Source organism: Puma concolor, chromosome B3 (assembly GCF_028749965.1).
Source record: "Puma concolor isolate L17-30 chromosome B3, mPumCon1.1.hap2, whole genome shotgun sequence".
In the NCBI taxonomy this organism is placed as follows: Eukaryota; Metazoa; Chordata; class Mammalia; order Carnivora; family Felidae; genus Puma; species Puma concolor.
The window spans coordinates 22194622-22217327 of NC_141672.1; the positions used below are offsets into that span (position 1 = coordinate 22194622).

Below are 22706 nucleotides of genomic sequence, written 5' to 3' on the forward strand. Positions count from 1 at the left end.
TTTTGAACCATTTAATTGTATTCAGCTTAAGCCTATCCCCAGAAAATACAACCTGACCTCCAGCAAGACGGCTCTTGGCAGCTGAGACAAACCCTAAAGGAGCTGACACCTTGAGGCTATCTGATGACTGCACTCCCTCAAGCTGGGCAGCCAGTCCTTCTCTGAAAAAGAGAGAGAGAAAGGGGGATGGGGAGAGACAGACAGAGAGAGAAAGAGAGAGAGGGAGAGAAAGAAATTTGGGATGCTAGACAAAACTGCAAGCCTATTTTTTAAGACAGGAATATGTAGATATTTTCCTCTTGGGCCAGTCTTGTAATGGCAAGATTCCTCCAATTTAAGTAGCACTCTGTGCTGGATATTTTTTTCTTTGCCCTCTAAATCCACTCTCTACCCTTACCTGTGCCCTTCACCTGAACTTTATTGATTGTATCAATAAACTTGCATGCCCTTTGGTTTGCTGTTGAGTTCAGCCAATGAGAATCACCTGCAAAAGATCAAAGAGAAATACGAAAGGAAGGTCAGGATGTTTATTCCCCTGCCTCAATACTGTCAGGCTTTAAATTAGCAATATTTCCACTAGAAGTCACTGCCTCTGCTACACAGCCCTCCTTTACAGCCACTGTTCTCTCCCTGAGTGTCAGTGATGGCTCCCTCCACTAGACCCTTCAAGGTTACAAATGTGATGGTTGGTTATTGCTACAAGAGGGGTGGGTACAACACCATCCTGTATACATTACCATTGCCTGTACCTATGCAAAAAATCTCTGTACTAAGCTGTCTTCAATTACTCCTTCTCTTCCTATTAAGACCTTGGCTAACTCACTCTATTTAGAAATCTCTTTACTAATACTCTTCAATAAAGAAATAAGGAAATCCACTACAATAAACTGGGGGCAGGGAGTGGAAAAAAGAGGATAAATTATTAGAGTACAATTAATAAGGCTGACTCCAGTGAGCAGAAACAAGTTTCTTCATTTTGCCAGAAAGCCCCTCTCAATTTTGCGCATCTGTCAACACCCCATTTTGATGCCTTGGAGCATTTGAGCATATAATAGTTGAGCTGCCCAGAAACCACTTGGCCAGAACGCCTTCCAAAAAGGCCAGGTCTCTTTGTTCATGAACCTGAAGAATTAGTAAACACAGTTTATGGCCAATAAAACCCCACACACAGTTTGGGCAAATAATAAGGTGAAAGCAGTTTCTTATTAAAGTTATGATTAGGTTTATCACATCTAATCATAACGGTCTCACTAGGAAGAAAAGTAAGCAAGTCTTCATTATGCACTGCTACCTGCCAAAGCCAGAATTCTCTTAGGGAGAAAAAAAGCCCAAGGAAGCAATAGCATGCTTTTGGAATATACACTGTTACCCAAAGAATTTGGCCCAGAATGGAATGCACCTGATAAGCAATCACTTGACCAGTTAGTTGAGTTGGTTTTACCGTGAAGCTAATGAAGCTTAAGCTTTAGCTTCACTCACACAAACCGCTTTCAAGGCTCTGGGAGGAGCCCCAACAATATGTTCATATGGTCAGTGTATGTTTGTAAAATTTGCCAAAATAATAATTTAATCACAACTGGTTAAGATTTATCTTTTTCCACTCTGCTTTTCTCATCATTGAACTTCCAACTGTGTTGGGTAATTTTTGAGTGGCTATAGGCATTTTTACAACTTGGCTAAACAGCAGCTCAGTTAGGGATATTTTCAGTTTTGATTTATGTGATACATGTATGTGGTTCTCAGTCACTTCTGCATATACTTAAGTTATTGCAAGTTTTCCTTTTGTAGGAATGACCTACAAGAATATTCCCTCTATCCACTTGTGTCAACTCATCCTGCACCAGACACAAAGGTGCTGGGCCAAAGTATTACCATGATATGAACCAGTAGCATGAAAGAATTAGAAGAGAAACAAGGTTGAAAGATCTGGATCCAGAAGATATTATGTGCAATAAGGTGAAGAATTTTTTATCAGACAGGTAAAATTATACATAGATTCAGTTCCTATAAATACAGAATTAAAACAGAAGTTCCCTCCTATCAGGAAGGTACTCAATAATATACAAGATATAGTTACCAACACCATACATGTCTTTTCTTTTTTGATGAGAATCACGCAAAAGAAGGATCAAAGAGAATTCCTATGGCGAAAGAGTACAAATTTGTAGTCATCTTACAAACAGAAAAGCGCATCTGTATTTTTATTATTATCAAAAATATAAAAAAGTGTCAATCAACCTCTCTAGAGGAAAGATTGGATTATCTTTCTATTCTCTCAATAGAAAATGATATCACAAAATACTATTATGTGAAGAAGCTGTCAAAATAGGATGCAGGAAAGAAACTATAAAAGACAAGTGACTGGCTGCTAAATAATGTAAAAATCATTATTTTTCTGTTTTTTTATGCTTGTGATATTTCCCACCTTTTTAAAAATATGTGTTTGGTTGTGATTTCTTTTTCCAGATAAATATGCACTTTTATATCTAATGTTATATTTGAGAGTTTTTATTCTTTTTCTTAAAGAGGCCCCTGCTCAAATTGTAGAGGCTTCAAGGTCCATGAAAGTGGGATTGCCCTGCCAGTTGGCCTCAAATGCAGTAATGTACATTCCAGGTTCAAGTGCTGTCTAATTCCATAAACACAGAGCAGGCACTACATGAACGGGACATAGGGGGATGTCTCAATATTGGAAAGAACACCTGTCATGGGTAACATGATGACTTCCATCTGCCCAGAAATGTAACTTAATCAGTTGCCTCAAGAAGGTCATCGAGTGTATGCTGTCGGAGCTATGAAGCTGGACTTCAGAAAAACTGGCCCTTTGTTCTCTTTGTCTATAGTATCTTCTAGCCAGAAATAAGTCACATGATTTCCCTGTGCCTTAGCTTCTTCATTCTGAAAGAAGTGTGGTGTGTGTGTGTGTGTGTGTGTGTGTGTGTGTGTGTGTGTGTGTGTGTGTTTTAGAAAGAGAGCATGTGCAGGAGATGGGCAGAGAGAAAGAGAGAATCCCAAGCAGGCTCCACGCTCAGCACAGAGCCTGACACGGGGCTCGATCCTACAACCCTAGGATGATGACCTGAGGCAAAATCAAGAGTTGGATGCTCAGCCAACTGAGCCACCCAGCCTACCGGGCATTGAGTTTTTGATTGTCCCACTTGCGTCTCACTTCCTACACCTGGCGTTCTCTCCCCTCCCCACTTGGCTAGGATATATCCCTTCTTTTTTCATTCTCTAAAACAACATTTAGACAAAAATATTTTATGCAGAAGGTTTTTACTAAATAGTTTGGCAACGGAGGAAAAATAAAGCACAGTGCTCAACCCAACATTATTTTGAATAAACATCAGACACCACACTGTGTCTCAAAAGTCGTCAAACATGTCTTCCCCAGGAAATATTTTACCTAAGGCCAATATATGACTAAAAGCCTGAGCTTTCTCCTTGTTTACTCCTTCAGTCTAGCTCTTCTCATTTTCTCTTCAAGTTTCCTAAATACTTCCTTAAATCTATGGACAATTGCAATATTCTTTTTCACTTTCTTGTGTAAGCCAATTTTAATCATTTTTATCTAAACGAATCCCAAGTAGGAAAACTCCTTATGTGGGGTTTGGCTCTATTTCATAAGGAAACACTCTATTCAGGTATTAAAAAAAAAAAAAAAGGTCAATTCTCTCCCAAAGAATTCATTCTAGTTTCTTCCCTGGCCAACAAACTTAAAATACATGCAGATTTTTTTTAAGTCAATAAATTCTTCCAATTTTCAAGTAATAGAAAACTTTTGAGAATTAAATGGAAAACTTTTTAAGAATTAAAATTTAATTTTTTAAAGTTTTTATTTAAATTTCAGTTAGTTAATATATAATGTAATATTAGTTTCAGGTGTACAATATAGTGAATCAACACTTATATACAATACTCAATGTTCATCACAACAAATGCACTCCTTAACCCCATCACCTATTTACTCATACCTTCACCCACTAGTTAAGTAGGCTCCACGATCAATGTGGGACTTGAACTCATGACCCCGAGATCAAGAGTCACATGCTGTACTGACTGAGTCACACCAGGCGCCCAATACTAAGTAAGAAATTATAAAGCATACATATATAGAACTATGCTAGTGTTTATTACATTATTTCCAGTGGAAATGTTATTATTGCCACCTCCAGAGTTATCATTTTGAATTTCCTTTTTCCTGCCATTAAATCAAGTCCTGTTATAGAAATATACAAAATAGATGGTAACACAAAAATATCACAGAAGAGAGACGAATGGATATGGCTCTTCAGACCAATTTATAGGTCACTGTTAAGAAAACCCAGCTGTTTACCAATGCAGGAAGGGCTGCATTCATTCTTCCAATGAAGACAAAAAGTCCGACCTCACATATATCAATTGACATCCCAGGTCTCCAATTCCTATATGCAAAACAGGTCCAAAAGAAATTATATCCTCTTCAAACATAGAACTTTCTTTTAGATAAAAGACTTATAGAATTACAAAGGACCTTAGAGATCATTTATTCTAAGCCCCATTTTAAAGATAAGGAAAACTGAGACCCAAAAATCCTAACTGGCAGATGGAAGATCATACCCATATTCAAGGCCAAGATGGGCACAGAAAATCACTGCAGTTTAGGCAAAATCGGGAAATTGCTAGAAGGATACTGGGTGTCTTATATAAAGGTCAGAAGATAGGAAGTGCAGCTGAACCTCAAGGACAATTGGTATTGCCATTAGTTGTCTCATCTCTGTTTCCTTGTGCATTTTTATTCCATTCCCAGAAACCAACTTAAACCACAGCAGGGAGCATGACTGCCAACAACTCCCCAGCCTTCTATCCCAAGCAGTCAGGATGTTCGAACTTTGAAAGTCCCAGGGAAGAAGATAATTGGCCCAATTTGAGTGGGTATTCCTTCCTGGAGGACTTGCTTATGGTCATGCAGATGGGACCACACCAAGACAAAAATTTCATGACTGAAAGAATATAGTACTGCTGCTAGCAAAAAGGAGAAGTGCTTGGCAGATTAAAATTCAAAATAATTTAATATCCACTAAAAATATTTTCAATTGGGAAGCCATAAGTGTATCACTAGGGACAGCAGGGTATAAGTGGTTCTGGTTTCTCTTTCCAAATTTAATAACTCTGGACCTTGTGCCAGTGCCTTAATCCACTAAGCACCCTTGACCTCAGTAATTAATTCATAAAATGGGAATAAATATTTAAAATTTCTGAAGGCAGAAGACTAGAGAGAGGGCACGTGGCAGCCATGAGCGTATGCCTTGCAAACCTCCTACATGGAGAGTGTTCTTGACCAAGGGCCTCAGCTGCTGTGCTTTGAAATTCATTGCCTGGTTTGTGCCAAGGCTACTCTCAGACAATGACTGAGTGTGGGGGTAGTGTGAGGTGGGGGGAGTTGCACAAGGCAGACCCAGATTCCTGGAAGACATAGTATTCTGCTGGAATCCAACTTTGGCTCAGTATCCCCAATACCTTTGCTGCTTCATTCTGAGACTGCATAGCTGTCTACAATGTGTTGACCCAAACTTCTCTCCTTCACTTGCAATCAGACTTCCATTATGGTCTGCTGAGTCTCCCAGTTTTTTTACTCCCTCTCTATTTCCTTTCACACAAACATTTCCCTAGATAAAATCCATGCATGTTTAGCTCTGTCTTTGAACCTGCATCTCAGAGGACTGGGACTAATACAAGATGGCATCAAGTTTCCTTCATGATCTATGAGACAAATATATGTTTTTCACCTAGGACATAGTTCCTGTGAATAATTAAATCAACTGGGAGATTTTTTTTTTCCTTGTAAGTACTGATTACAGTTACTCCTCCTCCACCGACTAAATCAAAGTCTCCCAGCTTATTCCTAGAAATCTGTATTTCATAAAAAGGCTCTTGTGATCAGTGTGATAATCATAAGAATTCTTCAATATTGCTTTCATCCCTCCCTCCATCTTGAGGGTACTCAACAGAATTGAACTCCTTGACTTTCTCACTGTTGGGAGAAGGAACATATGACTAGTATTAGCCAATGAATTTTGAAAGGAAATGACATGTTATTTCTAGGTTAGAGTATTTACCAGCATCAGACCCTTCAGATCAGTAGTATTCCAAGTGTGGGCTGCACACTGGTCCATAAACTATTTTTAGTCCATGAAAAGATAAGTACAAAGATGAAAATAAAGATGAAAATAATAGTACTTTAGCACTGCTGCAACATTCAAACACGTGATCAATGATTTATCTTTACCATATTTTATAAAAGTACTGGTCCATAACAGATTAGAAATAAAATAAATAAAAACTGGTCTTTTACCACAGATAGTTTAAAAAGTACTGCTTGGAACTTTCATTTTCCTCTGGCACTATGAATTACAACGTTCAATATAATGATCATTCTACTAACTTGAATCCAAGAGCAACAAATGAGTGAAACTCCCATCCCATCCCTACCTTCAGCTCTCAGTGAACCCACAATGGAAATGTTAATGTAAATGGGAAATAAGTTTTTGTTTGGTTAATCCAGTAAGATTTTGGAGTTGTGTTATTAGAGAAAAATTTAGCTCATCCCAACCAATACAATCTCATTACCTAGGACCACATGCAAAAGATGAAAATAGAAAATCTAGTTGATATAGTTACAGATCAAAGAAACCAAAGATCTAATGAAAGGAACTGAGAAACATGGAATTTAGAATTGGAACTGGTCAATGAAGAAACTTCTTCTTTGGATAGACATGCAATATTTCTCTTAACATTTCCAGTAAGGGAAGTTAGGCTTCACTGGACATTCCTTGTTCCAACTGGGGGTAAATTGTTGATATATATTGAGTGTCAAACACCATGCTAAGCACTTTATATAGATTACCATATTTAAATCTAAAACAAACTCATGAAGCAGGTTCTATAATGAGTGAAATTTTAGTAATAAAGGAAATCTGCGTTTGAAGATGTAAGTAACTTGTCTAAAGTCACAAAGCTAGTAAATATAGTCAGATTCAGTATCAGGTAATGCTGACACTGCAATGCAATAATATGCTATTGACCCTTACCGGCCTATCCAGAGCTAAAATGTGCCTCTTTGTCTTTTCCATTCTACTGGACTTAGTTCTTGTAAATGATGAAGGAGATTAAATCCAATCCCTTTCACTGTGATGGGCAATCAAACATATTCAATAAGTGAAAGGGAGCAGTTAAGAAATCTAACAAATATTGGGTGCTTAGTGTATGCATTATAACATATAATCCTCATAGCATAACCTTATTTTACACGTAAGGAAAATAAAGATCAGGGCTCCCGGATGGCTCAGTCAAGTGTCTGACTCTTGATTTCTGTTCTGGTCATGTCCTCATGGTTCATGAGTCTAAGCCCTGCATCTGGCTCTGTGCTGACAGCATGGAGCCTGGTAGGGATTCTCTCTCTTTCCCTTTCTCTGCCTCTCTCTCTCTCTCAAAATAAATAAATAAATACTTTTTAAAAAAGAAAATTAAGACCAAAATATTTACATAATACTTCCATAACTAATCATAAGTGGTAGCAATGAGATTCAACCACATGGTTTTTTTTCATTTCACTATAGAGCCTATTGATTAATGGGCACAATAATTATTGTCTTTTAAGAGTTCATCTTTCCCAATAATCCATTCATTCATTCATTCTTTTCACTTATAATAAAACTCAGTGTTTACTTTGGCCAATAATGTCCTATATTTTCTGCACCCCCCCCCCCGCCTTGTTAATGCCATTCTGAATTCACCTTAATCTACACTTCTCTTTATTCACTTAAATTCAGTCATTGTTGATATTCTAGTTATTGCTGTATGACAAACCACCCCAAATATTAGTGGTATAAGACAAAATTCATGTAATATGCTCACAAAGTCTAGCCAGAAAAATGGAAGGAATGTTAATATCATTGTAAGAAGTGTAATGGATACACTGTCGTGGCCATCACAGTAGCCTTCTTGGTATTCCTCCACTCTGCCAGGCAAACTTCTGCCTTAGGGATTTTGTTGTTTCCTCCACCTGGAACACAATTCACCCAGATATCTGTAAGGCCAACTATCTTGTGTCCTTCAAGCCTTTGCTCAAATCTTACCTTATTCAAGGAGACTTACCCTAACTAGTGACAAAGACTGTCTTTAGCCAAATTTAATCAGGTTCTCTGAGCCCTTGTCTCAACTAGCAAGAATTTTGCTAAGTAAGCTTATTTCATCATTCGTATCTGATCATCCTTAATATCTGATCAAGTTTCTCATTCTCCAATGTTGACAAATAAGCCCTTGGCCTGCCTTTAACAAGAATCCTGTTAGGCCAATCTAGCACGAACCCCTATCCTTGATGTACCCTCTTAGTAATTTTCCATCCACTGATTTTCTCACTCTGCTTGTTGGCTATAAATTCCCAACTGTCTCTGCTATATTTGGAGTTGAGCCCAATCTTTCTCTCCTATCAAAATACCCCTATTACAATAGTTTTGAATAAAGTCTTCTTTACCATTTTAATAAGGGTCAGAATAATTTTTTTCTTTAACACCAGTCTACTTTACAGTGCAGCTTGAACACACATTAAACAAAATTTGCATTTCTTTTTTTTTAATTATTTTTTTTGAGAGGGAGAGAGAGAATGAGCACATGTTCAGGGGAGAGGGGAGAGAATCTTAAGCAGACTCCCCACTCAGCACAGAGCCTAACACAGGGGCTTGATCCCACAACCCTGGGATCATGACCTGAGTCAAAATCAAGAGTCAGAGGCTCAACTGAGTGAGCCACCCAGGTGCTTCCATAATTTGTATTTCTATGAATGGAAATTATTTGCACTATTTTCAGTTTTCTACAATTTATATTGTTGTCAAATAGCCAAGTCAAACACGAAGGCAGAGAGGGAAGGCCCAGTTGGAACAACCACTAAATTTCAGAAATTATTCACATTTTTTCCTTACCCCACTATAACTAATAGTTAAACCCAAGATGCTAGTTTAGACCACCAAACCTAAAAGGACTATTTGTGTATCTTCTAACCTTTAGATTCAAGTCTGAATTTCTGCAGGCTGACAAAAGTCTACCACTGATTTCGTAAAAGAAAAGAGTTGTCAATCTCCAATTTATTTTCTCTGCATAATTGTTTAAGTACCATTTTAGGTAGGCCTACTTGTCTACTGACACTGAGAATGCCTAAGGAACCCTTGAAGATATCCCAACACTTGGACACCTTTGCTGGGACTTGACATTGCCTCTGTGTGTCCTGTGATTTCCCTGTGGAGGAGAAAAGATATTAATCACAGTTTAAAAATATATCTAATTTGTGTAGGAAGGAAGGAAGGCAGGAAGGCAGGAAGGCCGGAAGGCAGGAAGGCAGGAAGGCAGGAAAGAAGGAAAAGGTAACTGAGTAAGACACATGAAAGCCACACAGCACCCTGCAGAAGTAGCTGTTTACCAAACAATCCCATTTGTACCCCTGATTTACCTCCTCCTAATGATGATGATAAAACAGTAATAAACAAGAAAGAAACACGTCTATCTAAAACCACACCCAGTAGGTTCACAGTAGGTTCTACTGTGCACATGGCCTTTCCTTTAATTCAATAATTTGATAAGCTACTTTGGGTATACCCAAAGTATACCCAAATTTGGTAGATTATCAAATCATACTTTCTAAGGAGACTGTAAAATAAAAAGATAGTTAAGCTGTTTAACATAAAAAATGAACAAGAATTTAAACCTGTTTGAGAAAGGAAGGTAGGTAAGGAAGTAGGAGAGAAAGAGCTGAGAAACTGATTACAGTCTAACAAATGTCAGCCAGTAGGAAATCCCTAATGGAAGCCATGGTAATTTTAAACTATTTGCATTGTTGGGATACGTATGTTTTACTGCCCCTTGCATTCATAGACCTTCAGGCTGGTGATACCTCAGGGGCATGGGGTCATTGGGATCTCAGCTCATACAGGGTGACATCGTGCCAAAAGGGAACATCACAGCACATTTCATTGAGGCAATCACCCGCTGAACTCACACAATAGAATCAGGAACTTCAAACCAGTCTTGATTTAGAAGAAAACACTGGAGCACACACAAATGGAATTTAAGCCAATTCCATTTCAGTCTCAAAGAACAGGGTGACCCTAGGTGACATCGAGCAATAATGATAATAGCAAGATTTGAGTGTACAAAGAAACTTGGAATCAGCAAATAAGATTACTGGATTTCTCCAGTGGCAAATTATGCATTGTTAAGAGCATAGCATTCTGGGTCATCTGATTCTGTCTTTTCATCACCTTTGAGCTATTTTTCAACTCTGTAAATTGTAGGAAATTAAAACGCAATGAAAACGACTCTTGACTATGAACATGTAAATGAATTGTCTGGTGAAAGGACACACTTCCCTCCTCCAAGCCAGTTTTGTGTCGGTTTGCAAATTAATTTCATTGTTTTTGATCTATAAATCTCTGGGGTTTTTTAAACATATCTTTTGAACCAGATATGCTATCTGCCTGATCCCATCATTAATAATGAGTTGAAATCTTTAACACATGTTCATTTTATACCTGTGTGAAAATTATGATTTTTTAATCCTTTTTTAAATTATCTTTTTAGCAAAGACACTTATTATAAGCCAGATGCTACATGAAATATTTTACATGTACTACATGCATATCATCTTCCCAACTCACTGGAATTGGGTACTATTATTATCACCACTTTATAGGTCAGTAGTCAACAAACAACAGCCCTGTGGGCCAAATCTGGCCTGCCAATTTCAGCCTGCAGCCTGTGTTTGGCAATAAGATTTTATTGTAACACAGCATGCCCATTAGTTTATATACTGTCTATGACTGTTTCTACCCTACAACAGCACAGCTAAATACTTGCACCAGAGACTATATGGCCCACCAGTCCTATAATATTTATTATCTATCCCTTTACATACAATGTTTGCTGCACCCTGTAATAGATGAGAAAATAGGCTTTGAAAGGTTATAAAAATTATCCAAATTCACACGCTGGTGAGTGGCATAGCCCAGACCCTTACGTCTCCTTCCCTGTATTATTTCTCAGATGTCAATGCTCCTGAGCTTTTACTTGTCCCAAAAAAGATCAACTCCCATATGGCATAATTTTAGTGTTTTTATAGTCAGTCTCTTTCTGCCTCCATTCATATACCCGTGCTTGGAATTTCTTTAGGAAAGGACCATTCTTTCATGTTGCAATGATAAGGTAAAAATGAAAAATATCTGACAGAAGAAATATAAAAAGTTTGGTTTGTGTGAAGGTGATAATGATGGAGAACAGACCCCATTCTCTGAGTAGAAAAAGAGGCCAAGCCATTTATTTGCACCTGGAGAGAAAACGGAGTGATTGTTCAAAGGGAGGTTGGCACAAAACAAAACTGAGGTTGCCTAAGGGCAGTCAGGTACCTAACTCAATTCACCTACATGGTTTGCTCTCCCTCACCGCCTCCAATCTGGTTTGCATTTTATTGTCAAAAGTAGGGGTAAAATGTTATTGCAGCAGTAACCTCTTATTAGCTGGCATTAGCCCCTCAGGGCAATTGTTCTATCTAAAGCTATTCTATGCAGTGGTATTTAACAAGTTTCCTTTTGGAATCTTGTCATCTCTCCCTCCTTCCCTATCTCCAGCTCTTTACTCCCATATGACCCCAATTAGTGTGTGTGTGTGTGTGTGTGTGTGTGTGTGTGCGCGCGCACATGAATGTGTGTATGTGCAGGGGGCCCACATGGTTTCCCTTCAAAGAAACAAGCGCACAGAGCTGTAAAATAAATGAGATCTGCCCAGCACTCATGTATTCATTATAATTTTTCAAAACCCACAAGAAGTGAAAGGGCCAAGGTGTCAATGGAAAGGCTAATCAGAATTTAGAAGGGCAATGAAAACCATATAAATGGGATTCCACTTGAAATTCTATGAACTGCTAAGGATGAAGTATTCAGGCAATTAATTCACTAGTAACTGAGCACAATCTGGAACAAGAGGGACATCGTGTTTAGATTGTATTTCCATCCCTTCAAAAAAAAAAAGGAGAAAACGCTTTCCAAAAGAATACTGCTGTCTTTCTTTAACCATCTCTTGACAAGGGTTTGACACAAGCAAATATCTTCGAGTAAACCAAACGATATAAATTTTAGCCACAAAAGAAAAGACAAGAAGAGGTCTGCACATTAACCAGGAAAAGTCATCACTGTCCACACCAACATGCTCTGAGATAGATACAATTGATTCTTGTTGTTCTTGATACGTATGTTCTATAAAGTCACTGCAAACACTGAATTAGTGAATATTAAATCATTGCTCGAAGGGGAAATCCAGGGATAGAATCTTAAGAGCATTTTTTATATAACCTGTTTTAGGTGTGGTTCTGTTTAAAGACACCTTTTTAAACATATATATTGTTGATTCATTAACATTGAACTTATGGCTAACAGCACTATAACTCATGCTTGAATGAGACTTATCTAACACACATGTTTTTTCCATAAGGCACCTTACAGCCCTCTTGCAGCTAGAAAAACTAGACAGAACTTCAGCAGTGCACTTGAGGGCCATTTTAAACAGAGAAATCACCCACAAACAAAAATTTGAAAAAGGTGACACTAAATAAACCATGAAAAGGACACTGGCTACAGTATGAGAGCTGAAACAAGAAGACAGAACATCACCTTGTTCCACCTCAGTTGTGAATATGTGTCAGGTGACTCAAATTTTCACCACCCTGCCCATGCTCATGTCTGTGAATGACTACAAAAATACACTGAATTTTGATTTGGGAATTATGAATGGCTTTTAGCAAGTAGATATTTGCAAATACAGAATCTGAGAATAATGAGGATTGGCTGTATCTATTTTCCCCAGAAGCTGCATAAGCAGCAAATAACACTGTGAGGATAACACAAACAGCATTGCCAGAATATGTAATATAAACATTTTTAATTATAGAGACCTCATGCACAAGTATCACAAGAATTCACAAATACTGTGAATTCTTTAAGGAGAATGCCAAGTTGAACAGTTGGTATGAATGATTTATGAATGGGGAAAATGTTGACTGCTTTATTATCTGGCAGGGATTGTGTAAAACAGTGGCCATTCTTGACATCCAGGAAGCTGGCAATAGTAATTGATTTCCCAGTTCTCTAAAGCTAAGCACCTAAAATCCAATCTCAAGCAACCCTAAGGGCTTCTCGAAGTGTTCTTCCAAAAATCCTTAAAACTCCAGCACATTAACCTTGAGAATATTAAAAGTCTCTGGGTAAGACCCTGTTGTACAATAAGCCTGTTAAGGAAATGGTTGAGTCAAAAAAATATTAATGGTTGAGAGAAGTCAACAAAAAATCAGTATTAGCTTTTGCATTTCATAGAATAAAACTGTGTTTCAGTAAAGAAAAAAAAACTATGCATCTTTGACATATAGCACATCCTTCCAATTTACCAGATTCTAACCTTTCTTTTTTTTTTTTTTTTTGAGCTATGTTGTAATCCCGCTGAGTTGTAAATAACTGATACACATGTAAATGCTGTCCAGTGTGGTAAAGATTTAATTGATTCTCCTTATCCCCAGGGTAAAATATAATTTTTGCCTACAATGGAAATTCATTTCAGCATTCCTTTGCTAGCCAGATAAGTTTGCAGACTTTTCCTCTGAACCAGTTATAGTTTCTGCCTGGTTCCCTCTGTCTTTCTTTCTACCCTCTTAGGTACAGTACCAGGAAGCCTGAGAATTAAACTAATAAAGGACAAAATAGTAGGAGAAAAGGCACACAATTTTTGTTAATGTTTATAGGCACTGAAGTTCACAGAAAAGAAGTAAAATGCAAAGAAGAGTTGGACTCTGGGGTTACGTACCATTTTAACAAAGAAAAGAAGGTTGTGCTTCAAGAGCTGATAAATCACTGGGAAGTTACTGGGGGAAAAATGGAAAATAAAGTCTTATTTTAGTAAGATCTGCTGTGCAAACTCATTGTGGTGTAGGCTCTGTCTCCAGTAATAAGAGTGCTCTTATCTTCTGGGGTGGGAGAAGGGTGGGGGATCTGTAGGTAGAAGGGGGCAGATACCTTCATGAAGGGAAACTTATGCCCTGCTTTAGGCAGATAAGGGGAAGGCAGAGAACTTCCTGCATCTGTTGCCTCTCAGTTGCCTTTAACTCAAAATAATCCTTGTGCCAAAGTGGCATATTTAGGGTTGGTGTATTCTGATCCCCTTTACCACATATATGAGTAAAATAAAATCATTAATGCATGTTCATCTTTTAATATCTGTATAATTGTTATTATTTTACCTTTTTCTAAAGAACTGCTCCCAGGGCCTTAATTCCTTTATGCCCTGTGGGAGAAATATGGGAAGATGAAAATGAGATGTTTGTGAAGTCTTATGTATCATTGTCCAGACACTACTTAAGAGTAGGTACAGTATCAGCTCTACTTACAGAGCACATTTCTATAATTTGTATGGAGGAGGGTGAGGAGAAAGGCCACTTTGGAAAGTGTTTCTGGTTGGGATTAATAAAAGGACTATATTAATCAGAGTGGCGAAGGACTGTAGACAACTTCCTCAAAGATTTTTCAAATCTTAGGTCGCACTCAAGCTTAGGATAGAACTTTAAGCAATTTTCCAAGATAGCTCTTAGAGAATAACTAAAAAATTAGGTTGCTGAGTAACCCAAGGCTCCTCTAGATTATTTACATTGTCCATAGCCTCAGATACCATCTAAAGGTAGTTACTGACCACCACATAACTTTCTGTTAAGAGACAATTCTAGTATAGCTTTCTTTTGAAAGTGTGTGTGTGTGTGTGTGTGTGTGTGTGTGTGTGTGTGTGTGAGAGAGAGAGAGAGAGAGAGAGAGAGAGAGAGAGAGAGAGAAGAGAGACCCTTCATTATCTAAGCAACATGTTAAAGGAATGATGGGTGGAAACTGCTCTACTTCTCATTAACAAGTCTCTATAACAATTACCAGAAATGCAGAACTTCATGGCTGGCTAGGACTCCAGGAAATCTGAGACACATTCTCAGGCCCAGGCTAATCAGAGCTATGGCATTCCTTCCACTCTCCATACTTGGAGACATCTAATCACTATCTGGAAGCTCAGCCCCATCGCTTCTCGGCCTTTTGGCTAAGATCAAGTGTGGAAGCTCAGCCCAACTTTTATAGTAGCAGTCATGAAGCATTCTGACCTGAATAAAGAGGTTCTTAAACATCCCAGTTCATTATGCCTGCATTCAGACTCAAACCAACTGCTTCTTAGCCAACGCAGAAGCAATGCCTCATTTCCAATAACAGCAATACTTTAGCTTTATTCCCAAACTTCACTCCCTTGCAAATATTCCTCTTGCCTGTGGTAGGCATTTGTTCATTAGGGCCATATAGTATCTAATTTCCTCCTTCCTATTTGCACTCTGATCTCCTTTATAGGGAAATTCTTCTTTATGAGTATTTATGAATATTTTTGGTAAGGATAACAGCTCACTTCCTTACATCACAACCCAAAGGGGCTGCATTATTTTCTTTTTGTCCTGGCATCATCAGTGAGATGGGTACATGACTTAGTTTCAGTCATTCAGATGTGTCATGTGTATGTGCTTTTGAGAATAATCAATTCTATCAAATAAATAAGCATGTATCTAATAAAAATAGGCAAAACATTTAAGGTGCTTCAGTATAGGTAAATAGCTAGTGAGCAAAAAGTTTGTTGGATGTAGGCAGATCCTACAGAGTATGATGAGCATAAGATAAGAAGCTAGCAAGTAGAGCATGTGTGTGTCCAACATAGAGAACAATGAAAGGACCAACAATATTGGTGCTATATTCTACAGCACATGGGTACTAAGCACACATACACTTAAATACACTATATTGCAGCACTTAATATATATGATGCCTTAATTCATCACCAACTGGTGATACCCATTCCAGCACCATGTGTTTTCTGCCCACAAAACACAAATAAAATCCGTGGCTGCTCTTCAGAATATTTGGCACTGTCCAGCTATGGCTAGTTGCATTTGTCCCTGTATCTGTCCAACAGAGCAAGTGTGTGTCTTTGGCCCAGGGCATCATCTGTCTGTGGGCCATTTGCTCAAACCCCAGTTTTGGTTCTGCAAACACACTTTTGGTGGAGAAGACTCATGGGGCATAGACAGGAAAGGCATACAAACATTGCATATCCTAAGAGTTAGATTCTATGGCCCTCTCGTTCCACGTGTTCCTATGCTATGTGGGTTAACTTACCTCAGCTCTTTCCCCTTGCTTCTCACCATGTGTTTAAATTCAGTTGAATAAATCATGTCATTTGAGCATCTTAATTTGGTTCATGAGGTTTTCTGTCCTGTGGCCTCTGGGATAGCCTGCCAGGTAGTACATTTGGAGACTATCACTGCCTGGTAATTCTCCTCTGTCCTGGGACTCTGAGTCAATAGTGAGTGATGCAAGGGTGTGTCGTGGCAGCCTGAGGACCAGGCTGTGTTAGCACAGGAATCTTGGCCGTGGTGCACCCCCCCCCCCACCGCCCCACACCTCCTAGAGTCCTCCTGATTCCAATATTTTTGGTTTTTTTAATTGTAAAATAAGGCATACATAAGAAAAGTATATAAAGGATGTGTAAAATTTGGCAGATAATTATAATACAAACAACCGTGAAACCTCACCAACAGGTAGGAAAATTAAAGCCAGATGTAGGAGTTAAATTTGCCCAAGACTCTTTCTCCTGTAAGTTGGTCTCTGAGAAAAAAAATTGGTTTCATGCAATGTTCCCTGGAAATGGGCTGCGGGCTGGTGTTTAAGGCAATTGATCTTGGTCAACTGTAAGGCTTGGATCACAGTCTCTTTGAATATCACAGGAGAGGGGGAATGCTGATTTGGCAAGTCCTGCCACTTACTTGCCATGTCATTGAGCTATAACTACCAGGCCAGCCCCTGGTTTGTAGGCATGGTGCTACATCATACACAGGGACTAAGCTGGTGGGGTAGGGCCAAGGCCAAGGTTCTATCACTGCAGTAAAAAGCTCCAACGGCCAAGGGTTGCAATCCCTGACTCAGAGTCTTATATCTGGCTCTGCTGGTTATCTGTGTGCTGCTCAGGGACATGCACATGTGCCACTGATACTCACTGCATGAGTTTCCCCAGTGAACTTGACTCTAGCAGGTAGATGTCATGTGTTATGCCTGGTGACTTGTCCTCATTTGCATGATGCAAACATTACCAGTGCCTACTCTCCCCTCCCATGTGCCCTTCCCCAATCATAATCCCCTTCCTCTCTCCTAGAGAGGTCTCTTGTGACCTGTCTATTGTGACTCTTATTTTCTTCTTATCACCTGAAGATTCATTACTAAATAACTCAGTTTAGTTCTGTCTCTTTGTCTATTTTGAAACATTATATAGTATATGAGATTTGTCCACGTTGCTGTGCATAGATGTATTTTATTCTGTAAAGTTATTTATAGGTCTGTTCTATCATAGATAAACATCTCCAAGTGGAATTGCTGGGTGATTGGGTACGTGTGTGCTCAGTTTTGCGGAGATAATGGGAATGAGTTTCCCACAGTGCTTGCACCATAGTTCCTGCAGTGGATGAAAGTCCTGTTCTACATTCTCACCTCTACTTAGTATTATCTGATTTATTAATGTTTGCCAATCTGGTGAATATGTAAGGATGCCTCAATGTGGTTTTATTTTGCATTCTCCTTATTTCTAATGAGGCTGAGAGCCTTTTCATGTACTTATCAGCCATTTTAATTTCTTCTCTTTTGTAAATGCCTGTTCAAGATCTATGTACAAATTTCTATCGACTCAATATGTCTTTTTCATATTTCATATTTGTAGGAGCTCTCAGTATATTTTGAATCTAGGTGTTTGGTAGCTAAATACGAAAAATAACATCTTCCACTCTTGTAGCTGGTCTTTTGACTCTTTTTTTAAGTGTTTTTTGATGGATAGAGTTCTTAATTTTAATGTAGTAGAAAAAGTGATCTTTTCCTTTATGGATAATATTTTTTGTGTCTTGTAAGAAAATTCTTCCCAACCCTGACTTCATGAAGATACTTTCCTGCACTATCTTCTAAAATGCTTTACAATTTTATCTTTCACATTTAGGTCTTTAAGCCACCGGGAATTGATTTTTTGTAAATACTTCTACTTTTTTTTCCCGCAAGCCAAGCCTCCAACCTCTAATCAATTTTGCAAGTCTCTGATCACCCTATAATAAATCCTCTTTTTGCCTTAGATAGCTAACGTAAGTTTCTGCTGCTTTCAATCAAGAGCTCTAGCTGGTAAAATGGACTACTGCCTTGGCTCCCATCCCTGGAATCCTGCCTTTTAACCCCAGCCCAGTTATGTGCCCTGTGACTACACGCAGACTGGTTTTTGTCCGTGGTTTGGACTGTGCCCAAAGATTGCCATACTCCATGATCTTGTGCCTTACCCAGCAGACTTCATATTTCAGAACCTGCAGTTGGATTGGTTCCACCAGCTCCTGTCCCACTGCCCAGTTTCACTGTAAGTTAAAAACCATGCTCCACTGATTCTCAAGATATGACATGAAATTGTACACTAGCCTGTAGACGCTCAGCTGGAAGAGCGAGAGGCCCATAGAAAGAGGGTTATAGAGATAACATTCATAAGTCATCGCCAATTGACGTCATCTGCTAAGCCAGGCAGGGGAAAGCAGGCTTAATTCCCAGTTGGGGATTTCAGATCTTATTGCTATTCTTTGTTTCTCCTATCAGGAGACCATGCAGGAAGATTCACACTTTACTTTTATCCAAGTGGTTTATTGATTTGTGGATTCAGTGAAATGTGCATCAATTGAACTAACCATTCCCTTTAAGTAAGGGGGGAATTTCACACTGTGCTGAAATTAACAGGCACAACAGTACTGCCTCTTAGAGTTCAACCACAGCACAATAGATGCACACAGTGTGAGGGCAATCTGAAGATTAAATAGCTCTACTTCATCCCTAGCAATCAAAAGCCAGTGTGCTCTTATTCCACTTTCTTTGCTTTCTCTTCCCTCACACCAGACATACACACTTCAAAGAGATTATGTACACTGTTTAATAGAAAATAGATTTCTTTCCTTCCCATCCTTCCACTTTCTTTTTATATCTCTAGGTTTTATTTTTCCTCACCTGTTCTTAAGTGTGTAGCAAACTTTGGATCCTTTTGTTCCTAGATGACTGCTTAACTTCACAACTTCTCTGATCAAGTCACAATGGAAATAATGTCTAAGACCAGACAAGGTGACAAAAATACCACATTTAATCAATGATTTTTCCTTATAAAATATATAAGCACATGGATATGACTCCACTGACCCACTGTTTTTTTTTCCTCTTGATAATGAGTAGCTATATCCCCTTTCAACCACTGTGCCTGTGGTTCTGGTGACTAATAATTATAATAATTGACAATTTTATAACTTTTACAGGTTTCACAGTCCTTTGATACACTCATTTCATCTCAAAACTACTAATAAGATAAGTAAGACTTATAGCATCATCTTTAGATTCTTGAGAAGGAAACTGAGGCTCAGAAGGAATTAGTGAATGATATGATGTACAGCCAAGATCTAATCTTGACTATTATGCCTCCTTGGCCAGTGCTCTTTCCCAGATTATTGTCCCATATTAAACAGTTCTCTATGTGACTATAATAATATCTATTTTATGGAAAACTGACCAAGGATCAAACCTGGCCATTTTCATGTCTTTTAAAACCATCTGATTCCATACTTGGCATAAGTGTGCTACTATAAGAACTATAGAGGCACAAACTGTAGGATAATGCTATTAATAAATATTACTATGTCTTAGGATTCTGGAAATACCTAATATATGGAATAGAATCTGATTTGAGGTTTCTAAGCCTTTTTTTTCTTTAGCAATTCACATTAAAAACTTATTTATTGTTGAGATTAAAAAGCCAAACATATTCCAATAAAATGTATTTAAACAAGAAAGGTAAAATTCCAGACTTCCATCTTTATTAGCATACAAAAAGCCTGTTTATGAGTAAACAGGCTTTTTACAAACATATTTAGGTCTTTATAACTTTCTTTCTTTCTTTCTTTCTTTCTTTCTTTCTTTCTTTCTTTAGAATACTTAGCTATTAATTTCAAGGCTGGGTGAAGTTCTACTGCATTAGAAATAAGGGATTTGTTTAAATAGGATTATAAGAGATGAAAGAAGAGTGTTCAAGAAAAAAGCTATTATACATGTATATTTTTTTTAAATCTTCTATGCTGATTACTCCAACTCTTCCAAAAGAACAAAGGGAATTTCTTTTTTTCATGTTGTCATTTATTTAATCTCATGCTTGTTAATTCAATCTCCATTATTCATATAGTTACTACCATATGTTTGTTGCATTAAACCACAGGCTATAGAAATATGGGTAATCACTGTAACCTTAGGGGTGAGATTACACAGGTTGACAAGAAGTCCCACAGAAAGAGAACCAATCACTGCCTTGAAAATCAAAACAAGCTTGCCAGAGGAGATACTATTTAATCTTGGAAGAGCAAACAGGAGCATCCCTTATAGTAAACCCAATTCTTCAGCTGTTGTGTGACATTAAAGCCTTCTTATGGAGTTTAGTGGGACATGAAATAGGCATGAGAATTGGAAACCTATGGATTTCAAGATTTCCATCCTGGCATCCCACACTCCTATGGCTCCATAAACTAGTTCCAATATTTCAAACAACCTAGAAGAAATCAAATGGTTCTTCTCCACTCTTGTTTGTTGTTTATTGACTGCTTTGCCTCTGAATTTTCTTTATCAGTCTGAGCGAGCATCCTTCAGAAGATAGCCCTTATAAGTCATGTATCCCCAACATAATTTATAGGAAATAACTTCAACTTCTTTATTTTACTTCAAAGTCTACTCTTCCTCTCCCATGTCACTTAAACTACTTGTGACTGGTGGGCTTATCTCCCCATCTTTCTGTAGAGGAGTTAGGAATGGCCTTGGGAGAATTTTAGCCTTCACAATTTTAATCACCCTTTTCCCTTCCACATACACAAATTACTCCAAAAGAGAAGAAATTCCAAATTTAAGAAACATTTTTTTTTTTTTTTTTTTTTTTTTTATTTTAAAATTTTTTTTTTTTTCAATGTTTATTTATTTTTGGGACAGAGAGAGACAGAGCATGAACGGGGGAGGGGCAGAGAGAGAGGGAGACACAGAATCGGAAACAGGCTCCAGGCTCCGAGCCATCAGCCCAGAGCCTGACGCGGGGCTCGAACTCACGGACCGCGAGATCGTGACCTGGCTGAAGTCGGACGCTTAACCGACTGCGCCACCCAGGCGCCCCAGAAACATTTTTTTTCTATACAAAAACAACACAAAGAAATCACCTGGTCTCCTCCTCTAACCAAAATGCTGACTGTCGCAGGTGTTTTTCTCTATATACCTAGCAAATCCACCCTCTTTCCTTGCTAAAAGAACCCTGCTTTTGTTCAAATAGTGGGCAGCCAAGCTCAGAAAGGTTGTACCCCTTCCCCTCCCCAGGGACTGAAATCTGATCAGTTTAAGACTGCCATACCAGTGTGGACTCAGATGTATATATAAGATCCTTTTCTGTCCAGTGACATCTGAGGGCAAGTCAGGAGCTTCTAGAAAATATTTCAATCTGTGATTTAAAAAAAGAGAGAGCAAAAGACATCTGATAAGAACTGTCTTTTTCTTTCTTCCTGCCTGTGGATGTCTTTGAAAGCTTTGGGACCCCTTTAGGCTCCTTTGGACAAGGATGCGATGCTACTTTGTGATATTGAGTAGATAAGCATAAAGGCAAGACCACTATGCTGGCTGTGGTAGGGTGATCAGTGAGATAGAATCTGGATCCTATGTGACATCACTGTTTCATCGTACAACTATGGAACTGCCCTGTCTCTGAACTTCTTACTCGATATACAAAATGTCCTCTTGGTTTAATTATCTTCTATAGAGAAATATTGGAGCCAGCATTGTCCTCTTGCCCTTTTAACCTGACAATGTACCTGGTTCCCCTACCTTAAACTTTGGTTTTACCCAAAAAATTTAGCTCCAATCCTGCCCCCATTCTCCCCACCCTGTCTGGATTTCTTTCCAATGTAATACAACCAAGAAAGCATGCAGCTCAATCTGATATACCCAAACCTAACTTTGAGTCATTTGGCCCTTCTTGGTCATTTGTGAAAACACAAGAGAATGAAGAAGTACTTCATTATATACGCCTTTGATAGCAAATAAATTGAAATCAGTTCTAACATGATAACTTTCTTTGGGGCAGACAAAAGTGGTTTAAAATATAAAATATATAAGTAATTTTTAAAAATTCCTGGTGCTGGGACACCGGGGTGGCTAAATTGGTTAAGCATCGGACTTCGGTGCAGGTCACAATCTTGGGGTTCATAAGTTTGAGCCCCATGTCAGGCTCTGTGCTGACAGCTCAGAGCCTGGAGCCTGCTTTGGATTCTGTGTCTCCCTCTCTCTCTCTCTACCCCTCCCGCCTTTCACTCTGTATCTCTCTCCCTTTCCCTCCCTCTCTCTCAAAAATAAACATTTAAAAAAAAATTTAATAAAATAAAATTAAAAATTAAAAAAAATAAAAATTCCTGGTGCTAAGTGTTTGCAAATCACTATCATAATGTGGGTACTGATTTGGCTTAGTGGGAAAAATCTAGAATATATAAATCTCTTGAA

General features: G+C 38.4%; 1 long non-coding RNA gene across 1 annotated transcript; it reads right to left on the bottom strand.

Annotated features, from left to right (window-relative positions):
• Nucleotides 1-400: 400 nt before the first annotated feature.
• LOC147579793 (uncharacterized) lies at nt 401-21811 on the bottom strand. The gene is made up of 4 exons (XR_015251817.1): nt 21568-21811; nt 19152-19247; nt 14309-14352; nt 401-484 (listed from the first exon to the last, which is right to left on the bottom strand). It is a non-coding gene; the product is annotated as an uncharacterized LOC147579793 (long non-coding RNA).
• Nucleotides 21812-22706: the final 895 nt, after the last annotated feature.